Source organism: Mesocricetus auratus, unplaced genomic scaffold, assembly GCF_017639785.1.
Source record: "Mesocricetus auratus isolate SY011 unplaced genomic scaffold, BCM_Maur_2.0 Super-Scaffold_100691, whole genome shotgun sequence".
Classification (NCBI taxonomy): domain Eukaryota; kingdom Metazoa; phylum Chordata; class Mammalia; order Rodentia; family Cricetidae; genus Mesocricetus; species Mesocricetus auratus.
Window position 1 is genome coordinate 54,053,158 of NW_024429267.1, and position 18,857 is coordinate 54,072,014.

General features: G+C 42.8%; 1 protein-coding gene across 4 annotated transcripts in view; it reads right to left on the reverse strand.

The window, feature by feature from the left end:
- Rbms3 (RNA binding motif single stranded interacting protein 3) overlaps positions 1–18,857 on the reverse strand; it is a 775,988-nt gene that overhangs the window by 644,085 nt on the left and 113,046 nt on the right. The gene's annotated exons all lie outside the window — the stretch shown is intronic.

Sequence of the window (18,857 nt, forward strand, 5' to 3'; positions counted from 1 at the left end):
CACACATACCTCTTAGACACTGGTAGCCGTAACCATTCAGCAGGCAAGCTATTCCTATCAGAGATAGTTTTGTTTTTTGTGTTTTTGTTTGTTTGGTTTTTTTTTTGAAGCATTTCTGTTCTGTTGAAGTATGGTGTTTTCCATGTAAGTGACTAGGTGGAAGTCTGAGGCATCTGGTTAGAATCACTCTCTTAATCAGAAGCCTGCTGTGCCCTACCTGCTAAGGAACCAACAACAAATCCTAGGGCAAAAGACAGCATCAGAGGGCACAGGTGCTCCCAGGTTCATGAGCTGTTCAGCCCGGCAGGAGAGGATTCCACTGAATACAAGCTCCGTCTTACGTGGACTGACTGCCTCAGACACTCCACGCATAGGTGGAGTGCTATGGTGCTGAATGTCAGAGGAGTAAAGGTGGAGTCCATGGTCTGTCTTCAACCTAACCTCCTAAAGAAAATCTGGGTTCCCTTATGGAGCAGCTGCAACGGCTAAGTTTCATCGCCAACCCAATAGGATTTAGAGTGTCACAGGAAATGAAACCTCTAGGTATGTCTGTGACAGAGTTTTCCATTAGGTTAATGGAGGTACATAGACCAACCCTCAACATGACTGTGCCATTCTGTGGAGTCTAGGGATGGATAAAAAGTAGAGATACACTAAGCACCAGCATCCGTCGCCCCCTCTGCTTGCTGTACGCATACAGTGTGAGCAGCTGCCTCCCTCTTGCTGCTCTGTCTTCCCTCCACGGTGGGTGGCACTCTCAAGCCCTGCTCTGATACAAAACCTCCCTTCCTTGAGTTGCTTTGCTCAAGCAGAAGCAACAAGTAAGGCAACAAACACACAGATTTGGCCAAAGGGGAAACACAGGAGCAGCAAACAGAGAAAAAGCATAAAGTCAAGGTACAGGGACGTGCTAGTCTATCACCAAGATGGAGATGCATTGTGTTGAGTTATTCTTTTATTTATAAAGATCCATTTATTTTAGTTTAATCCCCCCCACCACACACAGTGTTATGTATGTATGTTGGTGGAAGGGATGATATGGACACCACATGCATGCAGTGCTCAAAGAGGCCAGCAGAGGGTGTCAGATCCCCAGGAATTTGAGTTACATACAGGTGGTTGTGAGCCACCATGTGGGTGGTGGGAACTGAAAGCAACTCTCCAAGAGTGACCAGAGCTCTTATCTGTGGAGTCATCATCCAGCCAATGAACATCACTGACTCCAACAAAGTTCCTATCAAATAATCCAGGACACTGACCTAACCATTATCCTCCTGGTCCTCAAGTAGACTTCAGAACCCTGCGACTGCCAAATTTCAGACATAAGCGAATGATTTTTTTTTCATACCTGAGAACCAAGCCGAAATGCATTACCCACTACTTCTCATATCTGCTCATACTTTCCCTGCAACGCAGACTTTAGCACAGTTTAAGTTGAGAGCATCCCCGAAAGCTCATGCACACTTCACTTCTGCTATCCCTGTGGAACGCCTTGTCTTCTAGCCTCTACGTCACACTCGACGCTTGGGGTATGCACACCCAGTTCTCCCTGCACCACCGAACACAACCCTGTCTGCCGACCAGCCGTGGGTGCTTACGCAGGGGGCACGGTGACTTGTGCCCAAGATTCCAGTTGCCAGTGTCAGCTGCTTGTCCCCTGGTGAAAGCATTTACACTGGGGATGAGAACACATCCCAGGAGGCCGAGGACAGCAACTTCGGAAAGCTGCCCGGAATAACCTCTGGCTGGTCATGAACAAAACCAAACTGCTAGGCAGGTGAGATGGTTCAGCGGGTAAAGGTGCTCGCTGCCAAACCTGATGACCTGGGTTCAATCCCCAGAGCTACATGGTAGGAAGGAAGAACCGAATCCTACAAGCTATAACTTCTGCACATGCATCAGAGCACCCCCCACCCATAAATGAATTCACAGAATAAAATCTCAGTCAATCATGGCATACAATTGAAGACTGATAGCTGTTACCGAGGACTATGCCAGACTTCTGCGTTACTACAGTACCCTTGCACCATTACATGACTTAAACACGTCTTTTCCTATTGTTCTTAAGTGGGCACCTATCCCTTTAATCTCTAAGCTCTGCAGACAGGAAGTTCAGTTACCCCATTCACTTTCTATTACCAAGCAGAATAAATAGTCCATGAGGTTTAATAAACATGCTTATTGTGTAAAGGGATAAGCAAAGGGAGGAGGAGGAGGAGGAGGAGGAGGAGGAGAATTATGAGGAAAGGATAAATCAGAGGATTGGAGGGAGCAGAGGAGGAAGAGGAGGATGAAGAAGGCAAAGATGACTAAATGCTTTGCCAGGTGGGAAACAGTTTTCTCAAAGAAATGTTGGCATTTTTTTATTGAGTTTTCAGCTTCCGGTTGCCAATAGCTAAGCAGGTTTGGTCGATAAAGCTAGATTTAATTTGGTTGGGTTGATTTTTAACCTGAGGGGGGAAAAGGCCAGATTGACAGAATTTGGACTAAAAGACTACCAGATAAAATACAGGTTCGCTGGTAAATCAGTAAATAGATCACATATTATTTTAGTGTAAATATGTCCTCAGCATTACATGTGATAATGTCTTGTGAACTATCTGTACCATGTTTGTAAAGATGACTTGTTGCTTAGTTGAGATCTGGGTATTCTGTGTTTTTGTGTTCTCAGTCTGACAACTGTCCTCCTAGATGACCCACCACCATGGGGACAGGTCTTGCAGGGGGAAAAGATCTGATAGAATGCATATCTCAGGACAAGTAGCAATGGTATTAATATTTTCACTTGTATACTTCAAACTGGCTAAACAAAATATGTCCCCAAGTTAATTCTCCCTAAAGATTCCTAAGCCACAATATACCCCTGACAATAAGTCTGAATGGTATCCCCAGAGGAGTGCTATTGTCTAGCTTTAATATGGTTATTTTAGCATGAAGGAAATTCTGTTCTATTTCTTTTAAGATATTAAACACAATCAAGTGCTATCTGAAATGACAGTGTGCAGATCCCTGTCCTTGACATTAGGCAGGTCCCTTTAAGGATCTCTAAAGATATGGCTCATTGGGTCAACTCTCTGATGCACAAGATGGAGGACATACGTTCAGTACCTGGAGTTCATGTTGTTAAAAGCAAGCACAGAGGAATGGACTTGAAATTCTGATGCTGGGGAGGCAGAGACTGGTGGGACCCAGGGGCTCCCTGAAGCCAGCTTAGCCTACTTATCAAGTTCCAAAAAAGTGAGACCCTATCTCAAAAAAAGAAGTCCAGCATCTGAGTGAAGAACATACAGTTGTCTTCTGCCTTCTACACACACACATACACACACACACACACACACACACACACACACACACCAGTCACCTGTAAGGTATGCCAACAACAAATGCTAATGGTCAAAACTTGCCCCACCCCCACCCCACCCCCCCCCCCCCCCGCCAGCCAATGTGAGACTCAGCCGTACAGCAGCATCTTATAATTTCATGGCTCTTGTACCTAAGTCACAAACTTTGGTATCCTGAGAGTTGCCTTTGCAACACTGCCTTTTTCTAATCATTTTGATTGCCACTTATAACAGTCACATCTGAAGTCAACCTTAAAAAATAAAACACATTCCTTCACCATAGACAGTCACAAAACCCCACCATTTTCTAATTTGTCTTCATTTCCATCAGCACACGCCTAGGAGAGAAAATAGGTGAAATGATTTGTGTTCTGATTGCAACAGAAAGAATAGAGAAAGCCACAAAGCACTGCCAAGGAAATCATGGCACTTTGAACAGAGGAAAAGAATCCCTTCTTGTCTTTGTCTTGCTACCCTGGTTCAATCTTGTCTGTTCTTTACCCTGTGACCTCTACCATCTTCCTGACCCCAGGGAAGATATCTCAGTGGTTACAAAACAAACAACAAACCCCCAAAACAAACCAGACAGCACCTTGCCCTGAGGGACAGGTTTGGTGAGATGGACTCTGGCTAGAGTCTCAGCTTTTCTCACATACGAAGTGCAGGAGTATTTAACCATTGTAGGCAGTGATCTGACTTCCATATTGCACATTGCTAAGACATACTCACTTCTAAACTAGGATGAGCCTGCTTTGTGGGGGCTGTGGGAGCAAATTGACATCTCTAGGGTTCACATAATAGGAGGAGTCACCCCATCTCACCTGGCTGTGAAAACCCCAAAGAATCAATTCCCTTCATCTCTGTACTGGAAGAACCTGACCCCAATTTTTTTTGCCTCCTAGAGAGAGCATCCTCTTTTGTGAAGGGTGCACGCACACACACACCCTGTGGACTTGTAGAGTTCCTCAGCTGCCCTAAGACTCTCCATCATATTTCTTTGAGACAAGGTCTCTCATTGAACCTGGGAATGGACCGATAGGCAGCAAGCCCCATCAATACAAGGTCAGCCTGATGCTGTGGGAAGTGCCTCGCAGAGTCTACTCTTTTCATGCTCATAACAGACTTCAACAGGCTGAACCCTTCTCTTATTATACAGTTGGGACATAATCATGTCTTTTTCCTTAAGGAACTTTGTGACAAAGTATCAGAGACAGAGACAGAGAGACAGAGAAACACTGACTATTTACTGAGACCCATAAATACTAAGAACTCAGATAAATAATGATCACTCAGGGATGTATTGTTGACCTATAGAGTCTCCATTTTTAGAATTTAACCCTGGGAAGCTAAGCCATTGAGGATGGTTATTTAGGAGGGAGTGTAACTCAGCACCTATTTCATTCTCTGCCAGGACTTTCAGTCTTTCAGAAAACCAGCTTCCCCATAAAAACATGTACAAGGCTGCCTGTTATAGAGGGCTAGTAAAACTAGGAGGTAATTAGTCCAAGATACACCTCTAAACAACAGGGGTGTATTTCCCCCGGTTTGTAGAGCTCTGGATTAATTTAAACTAATTGTTTCTCTATTTCCCTCTGTGAGAGATAAACTTTAGTACTCATAAAGTGTCAAGAAAGAAAGAAAGAAAAGAAAAGAGACTAAGAAATCTGATCAGGTTAATTATTAAATACACGGTAAGGTCCCAGCTGGAGTTCAGACAAGGTGTTCCAGTGTGTGCTCCCTGAAGGACCTCCAAGGACCCTACTCATCATGAAAGGGCCCCTTGGGAGATCTGGCCCTGTGTGAAGGATAAACTAGTGGGCATCCTAAATATGTCCATCTGCTGTCAGAGATGGGGAAGGGGTGACATGGGGGATGGGGGTATGAGAAATAAAACAGGGGGTGGCTTGCTTCCCTTGGGGAGTCACAGCTGCATCCAATATGCCAGCTAACTTTGCCTTATCCCTTCAAGCCTTGGCAGCCCAGGTTTCCTGCAGTCGGCCTCTGGAGGCAGACAAAATCCCAAAGAAAACCACCAGAAAGCATTTCGTTTGTTTTTAATGCCAAGTATTAGAATAGCTGGTGTCTTTCTGTGTATGATGAGAGGGGCGATTGAGAGGGCTCAGGATTAGCCACATGTCTCCCAACAGCCTCTCACAGGAAGAACGCTACAGCATCCTTGCTGATTTTCTGGGAATGAAATCTGACCCACATGAGGACCCAAGGATGCCCCTTCTCCTAAAGGCGCACACAGTCAAAGAGACATCTAGCCCAGAGAAGCCTCTCTGTTATTTCTCACATGGCTTGGTACACTGATATCTGCGTCCCATAAAAGGAAGAATTATTTAAAAAAAAAAAAAAGGAACCGTTGGCCTGATGGCATCCCAGGTCCCTGCCTGATGGGAATGGGTGAGTGGAGCCTAAGGTATATGACAATGTATGTGTTCATAATAGCATAGAAACAGACATTCTTCTATCCCCTCTCCAATAGTCTCCATTCTTGAGACTCCAAGGGTAAAGTGCTTGCTATGAAAGCATAAGGACCTGAGTTCAAATCCCGAACATAGACATAAAAGAAGAGTGCGGCAGCAAGCACCTGTAACCTCTAGTACTAGGGATAAGTATGGGGGGATGGGCAGATCCCAGGAGTGCACTATTCAGACAGTCTAGCCAATTGCTGTCATCCCAGTTCAAAGACAGACCCCGTCTCAAAAGATAATATGGAGAGCAACTGAGGAAGACGTCAGCCTATTGTGACCTTGGGTCTCTACATGTTCTCTCTCTCTCTCTCTCTCTCTCTCTCTCTCTCTCTCTCTTTCTCCCTTTCTCCTCTATTTCACACATGCACGCACACATACTATCTCACACACAGTCTCCCTCTCTCTCACACACACACAATCTCACTCTCTCCCAACATACACTCTCTCTCTTCTCTCTCACATATACTTCTCTTTCTCACCATACACTCTCTCTCTTCTCTCTCACATATACTTCTCTTTCTCTCTCCCTCTGTTACACACACACACACACACACACACACTAACAATCAATGTGAAAATACAAATGTTACCAAGGTCAGGGAAATTAGATGAGGCCCTACATTAAAACGAACCTGGGCTGTAAAATGAATGTCTGACTATCACATAGCACCTTTTAAAGACCTATGGAATCCCAGCTTACTTCTATTTGCCACAAACTCAAAACATTTGCCCAATTTCTTGGCAAAGAAGTAATACTTGCCTCAAGGTCACTCAGTTACTCCATCAGCTGGTAATAAAAGAACCCGTCTATTACAAACAGGTAAGTATCCTAGGTTCAGCATGTTTGCTTCAGGGAAAACCCTTTTTGTCAGTTTCAGTACAACCTATTATTCGTCACGCCATAGCCTTGCTGAGAGGAGCTGATGTGGAAACACTTAACCTCTCCATCCAGAAACATTTCCTTCCACAAAGAGCTTGGAGCCTCCCAAGGCCTTAATATTATTTATTTTCCAATGAATGGATGTGAGCTTGATACCGTGTTTAGTTTTCCTTTGGCATTTTAAATGTCTGCCTTCTGGGGGACTCCTGGAGTTGAGACGCTGACCACTGGCCTCAACAAATCTGGTGATCCCTTCCCTAGCGTACAATAAGGGCCTGCTGGTATGCTCCTGGCTTCATTTCCACCTGGGTAATTGCATTCGGTTGACTTGCGGCTTTCCCACCCGGTCCATCTTCTGGGACAGAATACCTTCTGGGTGCTGGGTTACTTGGCCTGCCCTTTGAGATTGGAACAGCTGACACACTGCATTGCAGGTGGGATGAACTTCAGAGCCATGTGCAAAGGTTTTCTTCTAATGAGTACCATTTCCAACCTAGGAACAAGCTGGAGGCACATGTTCCTTATTAGTTTTCAATGAATATGAATAGCCACCTACCCAAAAAGCAGAGATTATAACAGTAAAGCATAAATACAAACCGAGAGGAAGACAGAAATCCCCTTTCATTAAAGCCAGGCTGTTGTGTGGTCTCCAGGCACTCTGGAACCTGGAAGTGCTTCCAGATTTCAGTTTCATCTTTGCTCTTTGCACACACAGATACACACATACACACCCACATATATATGCACAAAAACACGCTATACATAAACACATGCTCACACATAAATGTATATATACATACACACACTATACATACCCACATGTACACATCCACGTGCACACTTGCACACACAGACATACATGCATACATATTTGCAAATACACATAAAGCATGTATATGTACATATGCACACAAACACAAATATATATGCACACACATGAAGGTATATGCACATGCACACATGCACTTGTACACATGTACAAACATATAATATACATTATATGCATGCACATATACATATTTGCATATGCCCACGTACTTAAATAATGTATGAACATTAAAACAGATCTATACATATGAAAATACACATATACAATATCAACACACACACACATATACTGGTCCTGTATCCTTCCATCTTCTTCAGTATCATATAGCAAACATGCCTGCCAGGGAGAGAACCAGGGCATATAGTTGGTCAGATCGCATGCTGTGTTTATACAAAAATCAAGGACAGGATTAGACTGTACCTTGATGTGTATTTTGCAATGATAAATAGGTTAACTCTAAATGTTACCTCTAACTGATGATTCTAGAATTACTCTTAGGCTTGGGTCAAAGGAAAGGAATGTAGATTGTGCCCCATTTTGGCTTCTACTGGTTATCATAAATTAACTCAGAGGCCCAAGTCCCTTCCTGACTCAGCTTGACTTCAATTCTATTTTGCACCATGCATGCAGCAACACTGGAAGTGACATTTGCATGCCTGGGTCTCATACCACCCTGGCCCCTGAGCCAGGAAAGCATCTGTGATGCTCACTGTCAATGCTCTGAACTGGAGGGTTCAGTGAGAAACAGACAGAGTCCATCACTGCTCACAGACATAGTTGGAGACTTGTGGACCACGGGCTGAACTGCTGTGTAAGGTCAAGGCTGTGAAACTGTGTTAAGGAGTCATTGTATGCTTATGCTGACAGGGTCATATGCTTTCCTTAAGAAGCAGCCTTTTATCTCCATAAGAGAGAGAAGTGGAGGGGACAGAAAGAGTGAGGAGGGAATCTCCTCAGCTTCATCTTCACAAGCTTGCTTACATGTCCTTCCTTCCTTTCCTCCTTCCTTCTTTCCTTCCTTCCTTCCTCCTTTCCTTCCCTCCCTCCTTCCCTCCCTCCTTCCTTCCTTCCCTCCTTCCTTCTTTCGTTCCTTCCCTCCCTCCATACCTCCTTCCATCCTTCTTTCTTTCTTTCCTTCCCTCCCTTCTTCCCTCCCTCCCTCCCTCCTTCCTCCTTACCTTCCCTGTATTATTTCTCTTTTCCTATCTTCCCACATTTCATATGCCTGCATGTGTCTATCTATTTTGGGGGCAGGTGGAGAACAGAGGACGACCACGGTCACCATCTCTCAGCAGCTAGAACCTTGTTTTTGAGACTCCCTCACTTTTACCTGGAACTCACCGAATATTCTGTTGGCTGGTCAGCAAGCAACAGTGACAACCCTGTCTCACTTCCCAGTGACTGGGATTATAAGCCCTCTACACCTGCCTCCCTGGGCTTTTGTGTGAGTGCTTAGATTGGATTCAGGTCCTCATGTCTGCACAGCAGGGGTGCCTTACTCTCGCTCTTTAGAACAGTAGTGATATGACATCTTCATGTGGATGGCAGAGCCTGAGGAGGCAGCCATGTAAGAGGAAGGTGGACCTTGGGGCCCAGTGGATCATATCAGAAAAGGACTATGCAGTCTTTGGATCATCTTTCTTTGACTTTTGTATAATTATCAACTTTTACCTATCTTATAAAAACTCCAAAATGCAAAATTGCCATAAAGCAAATAAAAGGCATACATGTAATTCTATCACCCCAAAGTTACCTGTTTCTGACTCTTCCATGTGATCCCTGTCTTCCTCCTTCCTACCTACATACATGCAAATTTTATATGTTGCATTTCTTTCTTATATATTATGAAGTTTTCTAAACACCATTTAAACAAGCACTCCTAATATTTAATGATAATATTTTTAATTCTAATATCTTCTTGAATTTCTTTCTTTAGAAACTTGCAGTTCTTGTCATATAGGTCTTTTGGTTGTTTGATTAGTTGCCCCAAGATATTTTATATTTGTGCTTATTGTAAAGAGTGATGTTTCTCTGATTTCTTTCTCATTTGTATATAGGAGAGCTACTGATTTTTTTTAGTTAATCTTGTAGTCTCTCACATCACTGAAGGTGTTTATCAGCTGTTCCTGAGTAGAATTATCATCTGTGACTAGTGATAGTTTGACTTCTTCCTTGACAATTTGTATCCCCTTGATCTCCTTTTGCTGTTATTTCTCTAGCTAGAACTTTGAGTACTATATCGAATAGATATGGAGACAGTGGATAGCCTTGTTTTGTTTCTAATTTTACTGTAATTGCTTTGAGTTTCTCTCCATTTGATTATGGCTGTCAGCTTGCTGTCCAATGCTTTTATTGTGTTTAGGTTTGTTCCTTGTATCCCTGATGGCTTTAAGATCTTTATCACGAAGGGGTGTTGGATTTTTTTTCAAAGACTTTTTTAGCACCTAATGAGATGATCACATGTTTATTTTTTCTTTCAGGTTGTTTATATGGTGGGTTACACTGACAAATTTTCATATGTTGAACCATCCCTGTATCTCTGGGATGAAGCCTACTTGGTCATGGTGGAAGATTTTTTTAATGTGTTCTTGGATTTGGTTTGCCAGTATTTCGTTGAGTACTTTTGATTCAATGTTTATGAGAGAGATTGACCTGTAGTTTTCTTCCTTTGTTGCATCTTTGTGTGGTTTGGAAGGGTCCTTGGCAGTAGGACCAGGATCTACCCCTGGTGAATGAGCTAGCTCACTGAGGTCCATTCCCTGTGGTGCGATGCCATGTTTAGCCTTAATACAGAAGAGAGGCACTTGGTCCTCTCTCACTTAATGTGACAGACTTTGTTGACTCCCCATTGAAAGCCTTGACTTTGGGAGGAGTGGATGGGGTGGGCTGTGCAGGAATTGGGCGATTGGAATATAAAATGATAAAGCAAACAGTGTTTTCATAACTGGCTTTCAATTCACCGAACATAGCATGTTCTAAGCCTGGAAGAAAGATCACTTCTTAGAGAAAACAGAGGAATAAGGCTGAACAGTGGTGTGCACTATTGGACAAAACTACAGCCCTCTAGCAAAGGGAGAAACAAGGAGTTCGTTTGGTTGTCAAAATCCAAGTATCTCAATTCTAGTTACATTTCTGTTGCCGTGATAAGATACCCTGACAAAACCCACTTCAGGAAGAAAGGGTTTGTCTTGGCTCACCATTTCATGGTAAAGTCCATCACTGTGGGGTTATCAGAGTGGCAGAATCTTGAATCAGCTACTTATATCAGTCCTCCGTCAAGGACAGAGAGAAATAAAAGCATTGATACTTGTACTCAGCCCTATCTCTGTACTTTCATAGTCCAAGATCCTCAGCCTAGGAAATGCTACCACCCATAATGGGCTAAAACTTTCTATGACAATTAGGAATCAGGATAATATCCCATAGATGTGCTCATACCAACAATCTGGGCAACCCTCTCATTAATAATTTCTTCCCAGGTGATTCTAGATTGTGTCAAATTAACACTTACAAATTAACCATGACAGACTCCAAAACCAAAACCAAATGAACCCTCCTCCCTCTTATTTTATCACTTTTACCACTGACAACATTATTCTTACCTTTTTAAAAGAAGACTTTTTTTTTTGTTTTGTTTGTTTTTTGTTTTTTCAAGACAGGGTTTCTCTGTGGCTTTGGAGGCTGTCCTGGAACTAGCTCTTGTAGACCAGGCTGGTCTCGAACTCACAGAGATCCACCTGCCTCTGCCTCCCTAGTGCTGGGATTAAAGGCATGCACCACCACCGCCGCCGGCAAAACCACACTTTTTTAAAAAAATTATGTGTAAATGTGTATGGGAGTGCTGCACATGACTGCAAGAACCAGTGGAGGCCAGAAGATGGTGTTGAGTCCCCTGGAGCTGGAGCTACAAGTGGTTATGAGGCACTGGTATATGTTCTGAGAACTGAACCCAGGTTTTCTGTAAGAGCAGTATTTACTCTTAACTGCTGACCTATCTCTCCAACCCTTTTTAATTTGTCAACCAAATACTTCTATTTAGTCAGCTTTTATATCTGGTCACCCATGAAACTAAAAAGTTCAGTGAAAAATGAGTATCACAGTGGTAATGACCATTGTGTTCTCTCTCTCTCTGTAGGCACATTTCTATTGTATAGGGATTTGTGAAGTCATAAGTGTATAAGGGACCAACATGAATAAAACACCCTTGGTGACAGGTCAACCCACAAGCAGTGTGGCCCCGAGGTCTACTACATACTCCATCAAATCACTGTCCCCTGATCATTGTCTTACAGTCACACAGACTGTCCCTCCAACAGCCCAGCTTGTGCTCTTCTTCAAGCACCTGTCCTATCTCATAGGTCTCTGATGCAACCTTATTAAAGGGATTGTGCCTCAGTTTACCTTTTACCCTGTAACCTTACCTTGTTGACACTTCACCCTCATGACAAACTATGCCTTGTTTATTGTACTTCAACTAAGTAGATAAGTTTCTGGGAGACAAACGTTTATATCTTGCTGGTTGCTGGCTCCTCCAAGCACACTAAGGGCTGGATACTTAAGCATTTCACAATAGCCACAGAATAAGCTGATATATGAATGGTATGGTTTGGATATGGACTGGCCCCCAACAGGCATGTTATGTTTGTCACCAAGTTCCCCAGCTTTTGGTGCCACATTGGAAGGTTATGGATCACTTAGAAAATAGGGCCTTGGGGTTAAAGAGATGCCTCCATGGTTAAGAGTACTTATTTTCCTTAAAGACCAGGGTACAATTCCCAGCACCTATATGGTAACCATTCAGGAAGGTCCAAGGTATCTGTAATCCTTTTCTAACATCTGCGAGCACCAGGAACACACATTGTGTACATGCATACATGCAGTCAAAGCACCCATATATGTTAAATAAAAATAAATAAATAAAGCTAGAAAGATAATAGAAAAAAAAGGTGGAGCTTATCTGGAGGAAGTGAATCATGAGTTGGACCTCGACGAGTTGAACCTCGACAAGGTCCAGCCTGGTCCTATACCCTTTTCCCTCTCTGCCTCCTGTGTGTGGATGGACTGTGACCAGCCAGCATGTTTTGCTGTGTTTTCTCTGCCATGATGGACTCTACACCTCTGAAATGGTAAGTCAAAATAAATCCTTCCTTCCTTGTTTGTGCCAGGGTATTTTATCATAGCAACACAAGTAGATATTTTATAAATGGGAAAATAAAGACAGTCATTGCCTTGATAACAGCAAAGTCAATCAGGGCCTGCTGCTGTGCACAAGTTAGCCTGGGTACTCATCATTCATTCCCGTAGTGAGGCCAAGCAAGCCAGCTTTTTTTTTTCATGTCTTTCCCTCTAGGCAAACCTCCACTGTCCAGGATGAACTGTGTGGGTGGGTGACAGAAGAGTGACTGATGCTCTGCTAAGAAATCCAAGACAAGACCCTATCTTAAGTGGTGAGTGAGTAAGACACATCACACAACTTGTAATGCTTTCCTTAATAAAATATGTCTCAGTTGTGATTGAAAATAATTTTGCATGTCAGAAACAGTTAGGGAAACTATATCACAAAATCATAAGGAAATAACAATCATTTAACAGTAACTTAAGTATATTTAGTATGCTTTAGAATTTCAAGTTGATGTTATAATATATACATACTGACATACACACATCATTCACACATCACAAATGCAAATACACACATTACACACAGACACACATCAAACACACACACACACACACATACACACACACACACACACACACACACACACACATGAGATGTCCCAAAAAAGAATGGTGAATGGATATAGAGATGTATAATCTAGCACAAAGTTATGAAGCAATCCCTATGCAAGACAGAGAAGCAGGGAAACATTGGTGGAGGAGCACTAATCTGAGATATCAAAGAGATGCAAAGACCAGATGGTGATGGCACACACCTTTAATCCTAGCATTCAAAAGGCTGAAGCATGCAGATCACTGTGAGTTCAAGACCAACCTGGTCTATAGAGTGAGTTCCAGGACAGCTAGGGTTACACAGAGAAACCCTGTCTCAAAAAACCAGAGAGACAGAGACAGAGAAAACACTGTGTGAGGGCAGGATAGTGGATACATTTCTGAGCCATTAGTATTGCTTGGGAGATGAGGTAACACCAGAAATCATGAAGAATGACTTATCCTAGCCTATGTCAGATGACCAAAGACTAGCCAACATATGAGAGTAAGGAGGATAGGAAAGGGGACGAGGACCTGGGAAGAGCTAAGCTCTGGCACATGACTCCTGGAGTCTCCACCAAACTCAGGTGGCAGCTCAGTTTCACAATCAGTTTGATTGGATTAAGGAATGCCTGGTACATTGGTGAGGGCACACTTGGGTGTTTCTTTGCGGCCATTTTCAGAGATTAATGAAGAAACAAATATCTACCCTGAATGCTGGTGATTCAATTGGTGCACATCCAAATAAGAAAAAGGAAGAAAAGGAGAAAGCCAGCTGAGCCTGGCATTTGACCTTCTCAGTTGCCTGATCTGTCCAGATGTGTGCAGGCAGCCCCATCTTCCCGATGCACAGCTGAGAGCCATGACAGCCATCATGTCTTTTCCCACAGTGACGGACTGTGCCATGAAATCATGATCCTAGACAAACCTTCCTTCTCTTGAGTTTCTTCTTTCTAGTCAGGTGTTCTCTCAGCCCAGGGCAAAGGAACTTAATCGCTCAAAGGATAAACTCTTCGGTGAAGCTTGGAGTCTAAGAAGTATTGAACAGCAAAACGTAGCCTTTAAACTATTCTAATAAAATATCCCCCCTCTCCATCTTTCATCCCTCTTCTCTTTTCTACCTCTCTGTTTCAGGTGTGTGTGTGTGTGTGTGTGTGTGTGTGTGTGTGTGTGTGTGTATGAAATATATATTCTGTGAGCTATCTTCCTAGTGATCCCGAATACAGCATTCCCATGGGGTGGGGTTGCATCTGCTAACATCAGAACTTAACATCTTCTACTCAGCCTGGAAAACAAGGGTTCTCTAGTAATCTTTCAGGCTTTCAGTGGCAGCTTGGGACTTCGAAGGTATCAAACTCCCCGGACTGAGCAGCTCCCGGGTCCTCAGCCTCCCTAGCATGCAGTTGGTCATTCTTCGACTAGCCAGCCTGTACCACATAAACCAACACAACCCCACTTTTTATTATACATCTCATAAAATTGGTTCTGTTCCTCTAGGGAACCCTAATACTTCGACTAAACATAAAAGCAAACCCAAGAAAAAAGCAGTAGACAGATGTAGCCCATGAAAGGGATACTCAAAAGCTTGGAATTTTATTTTTCCTTCTTCCTTGTTTATGCATTACACGCAAAGATATTTAATCTTTCTATCCCAAGTCCAGCATGACCCACCTGGGCTTCCACTCTGGTCTGACCCACAGTCCCGTGCACCCCTCCTAACAGGTCTTCGGATGTTGATGCCTGCCTAGCCATCCCCCAAAGTCTGTTCTCTACAGAGATGTGAGGAGCACGTCTGATGACTTAGCACTTTCCCACTTGTCTGCAGTCCTCCAGTGGATGAACCCAAAGCTGCTGTGTTGAGTTTCTCTGCCCCGTTTCACGCCTCATCTCCCAACACCACCCAGCCCTGCCTCCTGCTCACGACCCTAGCTGCCTCAGCCAGCACTTATACGAGCCAAACACGGTCCTCCCTTTGCAGAGCCCCTCCCTCAGTCTCCACATTATTCCATGAAATACCATCAGAGTCGAGTTTTTCATGTAGAATATCTGGAACCGTCTGTCCAGCCATTCCTTAAGCCCCTGTGATCCTCCTGTTCTCCCCAACAGCCTCCCGTTTACCTCTCCACAGCCACGATGCACAGCTGCAAGGTGTGCGAGCCTCGCACAGAGGAGCAAACCTGACGCCGTGCGGGACACAAAGCACTTGCTTTACGTTACTCTGTACATGCCCGCCCGTGCTCTCCTCTACCTTTTATCATTATTGTCGCGGTCATCGTCTATTTCTTCTTATGAGACCACCAGCTTCAAGAGGGCAGGGAAGCCCATTGTAATTGCTTCTATCAGCTCAGTTCCTAAAATAATGCTTAGTGGGGCTGGGAAGATGGCTCAGTAGATGGTTGCAGCGTAAGTATGTGGACCAGAGTTCGCATCCCCTGTGCACTAGGGTAGACAGGATCTCTGGGCAAGCTGGATACCTAGACTAGCTACAGAGACAAGTTCTTGGTTTGGTGGGAGATCCTGCCTCTGTAAACAAAAGGGAGTCAATCAAACATGTCCGACATCAACCACTGACCTTGACATCCGTGCCCACACACATGCAAACAGGAATAGATGCACGCACAGCACACATATATGGCAAAAAACAGAAATACTTCCTAACACACAGTCTGTACTAACAAGAGAATATTAAGTGGAAGATGTAGTAGAAATGATTTTTAAATATAAATTATCTATATGTTCTAATTACTGCTACAACCACAAAGATAAGTAAACAAGGAAAAGTACAGCAGTGTTCTTTTGATTGCTCTTAATTGTTAGCCTGGAAAGTCAACTAAATTTCTTTTGTATTTCAACTAAAGAAACTCTAAAGATGAAAACAATCTGTTTAAACCATGGCTGAGTCAAAAGGCAATAAAGCATTTCTAAGCTCTGCTGCTGTTTCCGTGGGTCTTTCCCACTCCCACGGATTCCGGTGTCGTTTCTGATCAATCAGGGTGGTAGGAGGGGAGGTGACCCACTTTCATAGCATCTGAAGCTTTTCCATTTTTCTGTGATACAATTCCATCGCGGGCCAAGTAGAATGGCCCAGCAGAGAGATGCTCGCACATTCTCTTAAAAGGCTTTCTTTGGAGATGTTGTTTCTCTGACAGGAGAGGGAAGAAATTGAAGCATATGTCTAAGGGTAAGGTTGCCTGACGGAAACTTTTCCCTGGTTACCAACCTCCTATCCCAGCACGAAGCAAGCATCTAAAAATTTGCCCTTACAGGGCTGAAAACCACTGCATAGAGCTCTGAAGAAATTGAAACCAATCTGTTTTTAAGTGCTGGTGGCTTAACCAGGTGAAATCTGCAACATTGTAAAATTGTTAATTTGTATAATCATCAATGGCACAGAAAGCCCAACCAACAAAGAGAAAAAGAATGAGTGAGATTCCCTTTCTCCAAGATTCTTACTTTTATTTACCAAGTCAGCAATGTTGCCTTTATAAGCAACTTAAAACCAAGGAAAAAACACACATTAGCCACAAGGAGAAAGTGAATCTCGTCAAAAGAGATTTGAGACCTACCTTTAATCCTTAATAAATGTCCAGAAAATAATTTCTCTCTTGCTGGTTTTATGTCTCAGGACAAGTCAAGCAAAGCTATCAGTAGGGACAAGCATTTTTATGCTGGCCTCTTAGGATAGCTTTGTGTAATTTACATCATTTTTAATTTTGGTAATAGAAACTAGCTGGCTAGGGCAATAAGCACTTTTTAACAAAGAATAAATAAAGAAATCTCTCATATTTCAATTAAGTAACAATGAAACTAAAGCATAGCAAGTATGGCTGTTTCATTTCATTCGGCTGTTGCTCAGGGAGGGTTCATTAAGAATGTTACATTTGTTAATATTTATAATGTTTGCACTAATATAATTCATATTGTTGTGCTTAAGTAATATTAGAGGATTAGGAAAACACTCATCTCTAGGAGAGTGAGTCATTGGACCAACACAAAATCTTGTTTTTATTGAACCAATAGTGTCAGCTTTGACTTTAAAAACAATTATTATTTTAAATCTGTGTGTGTGTGTGTGTGTCTAAGTGGGTGTCTGTGTGCCACAGAGGACAACCTAGGATAGAAGATAGAAGTCCTAGCCATCTACCTTGTTTGAGGTGGATTCTCAAGATACTCCCTATATGCTAGGCTATCTGGGCTGTGTGATTCTGGGGACATTCCTGTCTCATGTAGGGAGCCTGGGAAGACAGATGCTACCAAATTCAGCTTTATGTGAATACTGGGGATCCAAACTCCTGTCCTCATGCTTACACAGCAAACACTTTATCCAATGACTTGTCTCCCTCACCCTGTATTTGAACAGATGTCAGAAAAGCAACAGAGTAAGGGTTGAAGAGGGGAGGCCTTCAAGGTTATGTGTGGTTGACCCCATTTATTTTGACATTTAAAAGAGATTATCCAGTATTTGCTCTGTTTTTATATTTTATAGGGATGAATGAAAGGGCATATAAGTAAGGATCTAGTTAGTGTGTGTGTGTGTGTGTGGTATGTGTGTGTACATATACATCATTGTAGCGAAAAATGATACCGATAAATGCAATAATAATCTTTTCTCAGATGTAACACATACTGATTATTTATGAAAATCATAAATAACTGTCCTAAATTAAATGCAAGTTTCAAAACATGTGTGTGTATTGCATGGGAGGTATTTACTCTGATTGATTTGAAAACACATCTGAAGCTGGGTGTGGCCGTACACACTTATACTCCCAGTACTATGAAGGCTGAAACAATAGGTTGGCAAGTCAAGTCTTGTCTGGGACATACAATGAGACCACATCTTTTTAAAAGTTGCTGATGTGAGGCTAAAGAGATGGCAGTTAGAAGCACCCAATGCTCTTTCAAAGGACCTTGGCTCAATACCCAGCACCCACACAGTTTTTCAAAACCATCTGTTATTCCATTTCCTGAGGATATGATTCCCTGTCCTGGTCTTCCGGGCCACATATGGTGCACATACATATTTGCAGGGAAACATTATTTTAAATACACTATTTTAAAGTAAGAGTCATTTTAAGTGACTCATTTTAAGAATAAATTTCAAAAAGTTGAAATAATTTATAGTTACATATAATTTTAACAGCATTAAAACATCCTACTTCTATTCTATCAATATTTGTGAACTTCCAAATTTCAAGCACATCGTTTCCTATAGTTAAACCTGTCTGAAAGCTAATTTGTCTTATCATGTAAGACAAGAAAGCACTGTTTGTAGTTTTATGGGAAGCATTTCCCTTCCTTCTTAGGAAAGCACAAAACAGCCCCATGTCCTTCCATCAGTGAGCTTGCATAGAAGAAGAAATGGCATTGTTTCCCTGGGTCACCGATTGGACTTGTTTGATGACATTATGCTCTGGCTGAACGCTGGATAAATACACTACTGGGAAGCCCCTAGAAGTGCCCAACCTTGCACACACAGGCAGACAGTTAGGTCTCAACAAAGAAGCATCATTGCCTCCTTTTATACATACAGAGTACTCAGGTGACAGCTGCAGGTAATATTCTCCCACAGACAAGTGGGTCCCCATTAACAACCTGTCTACCCAACTTCTGGGATG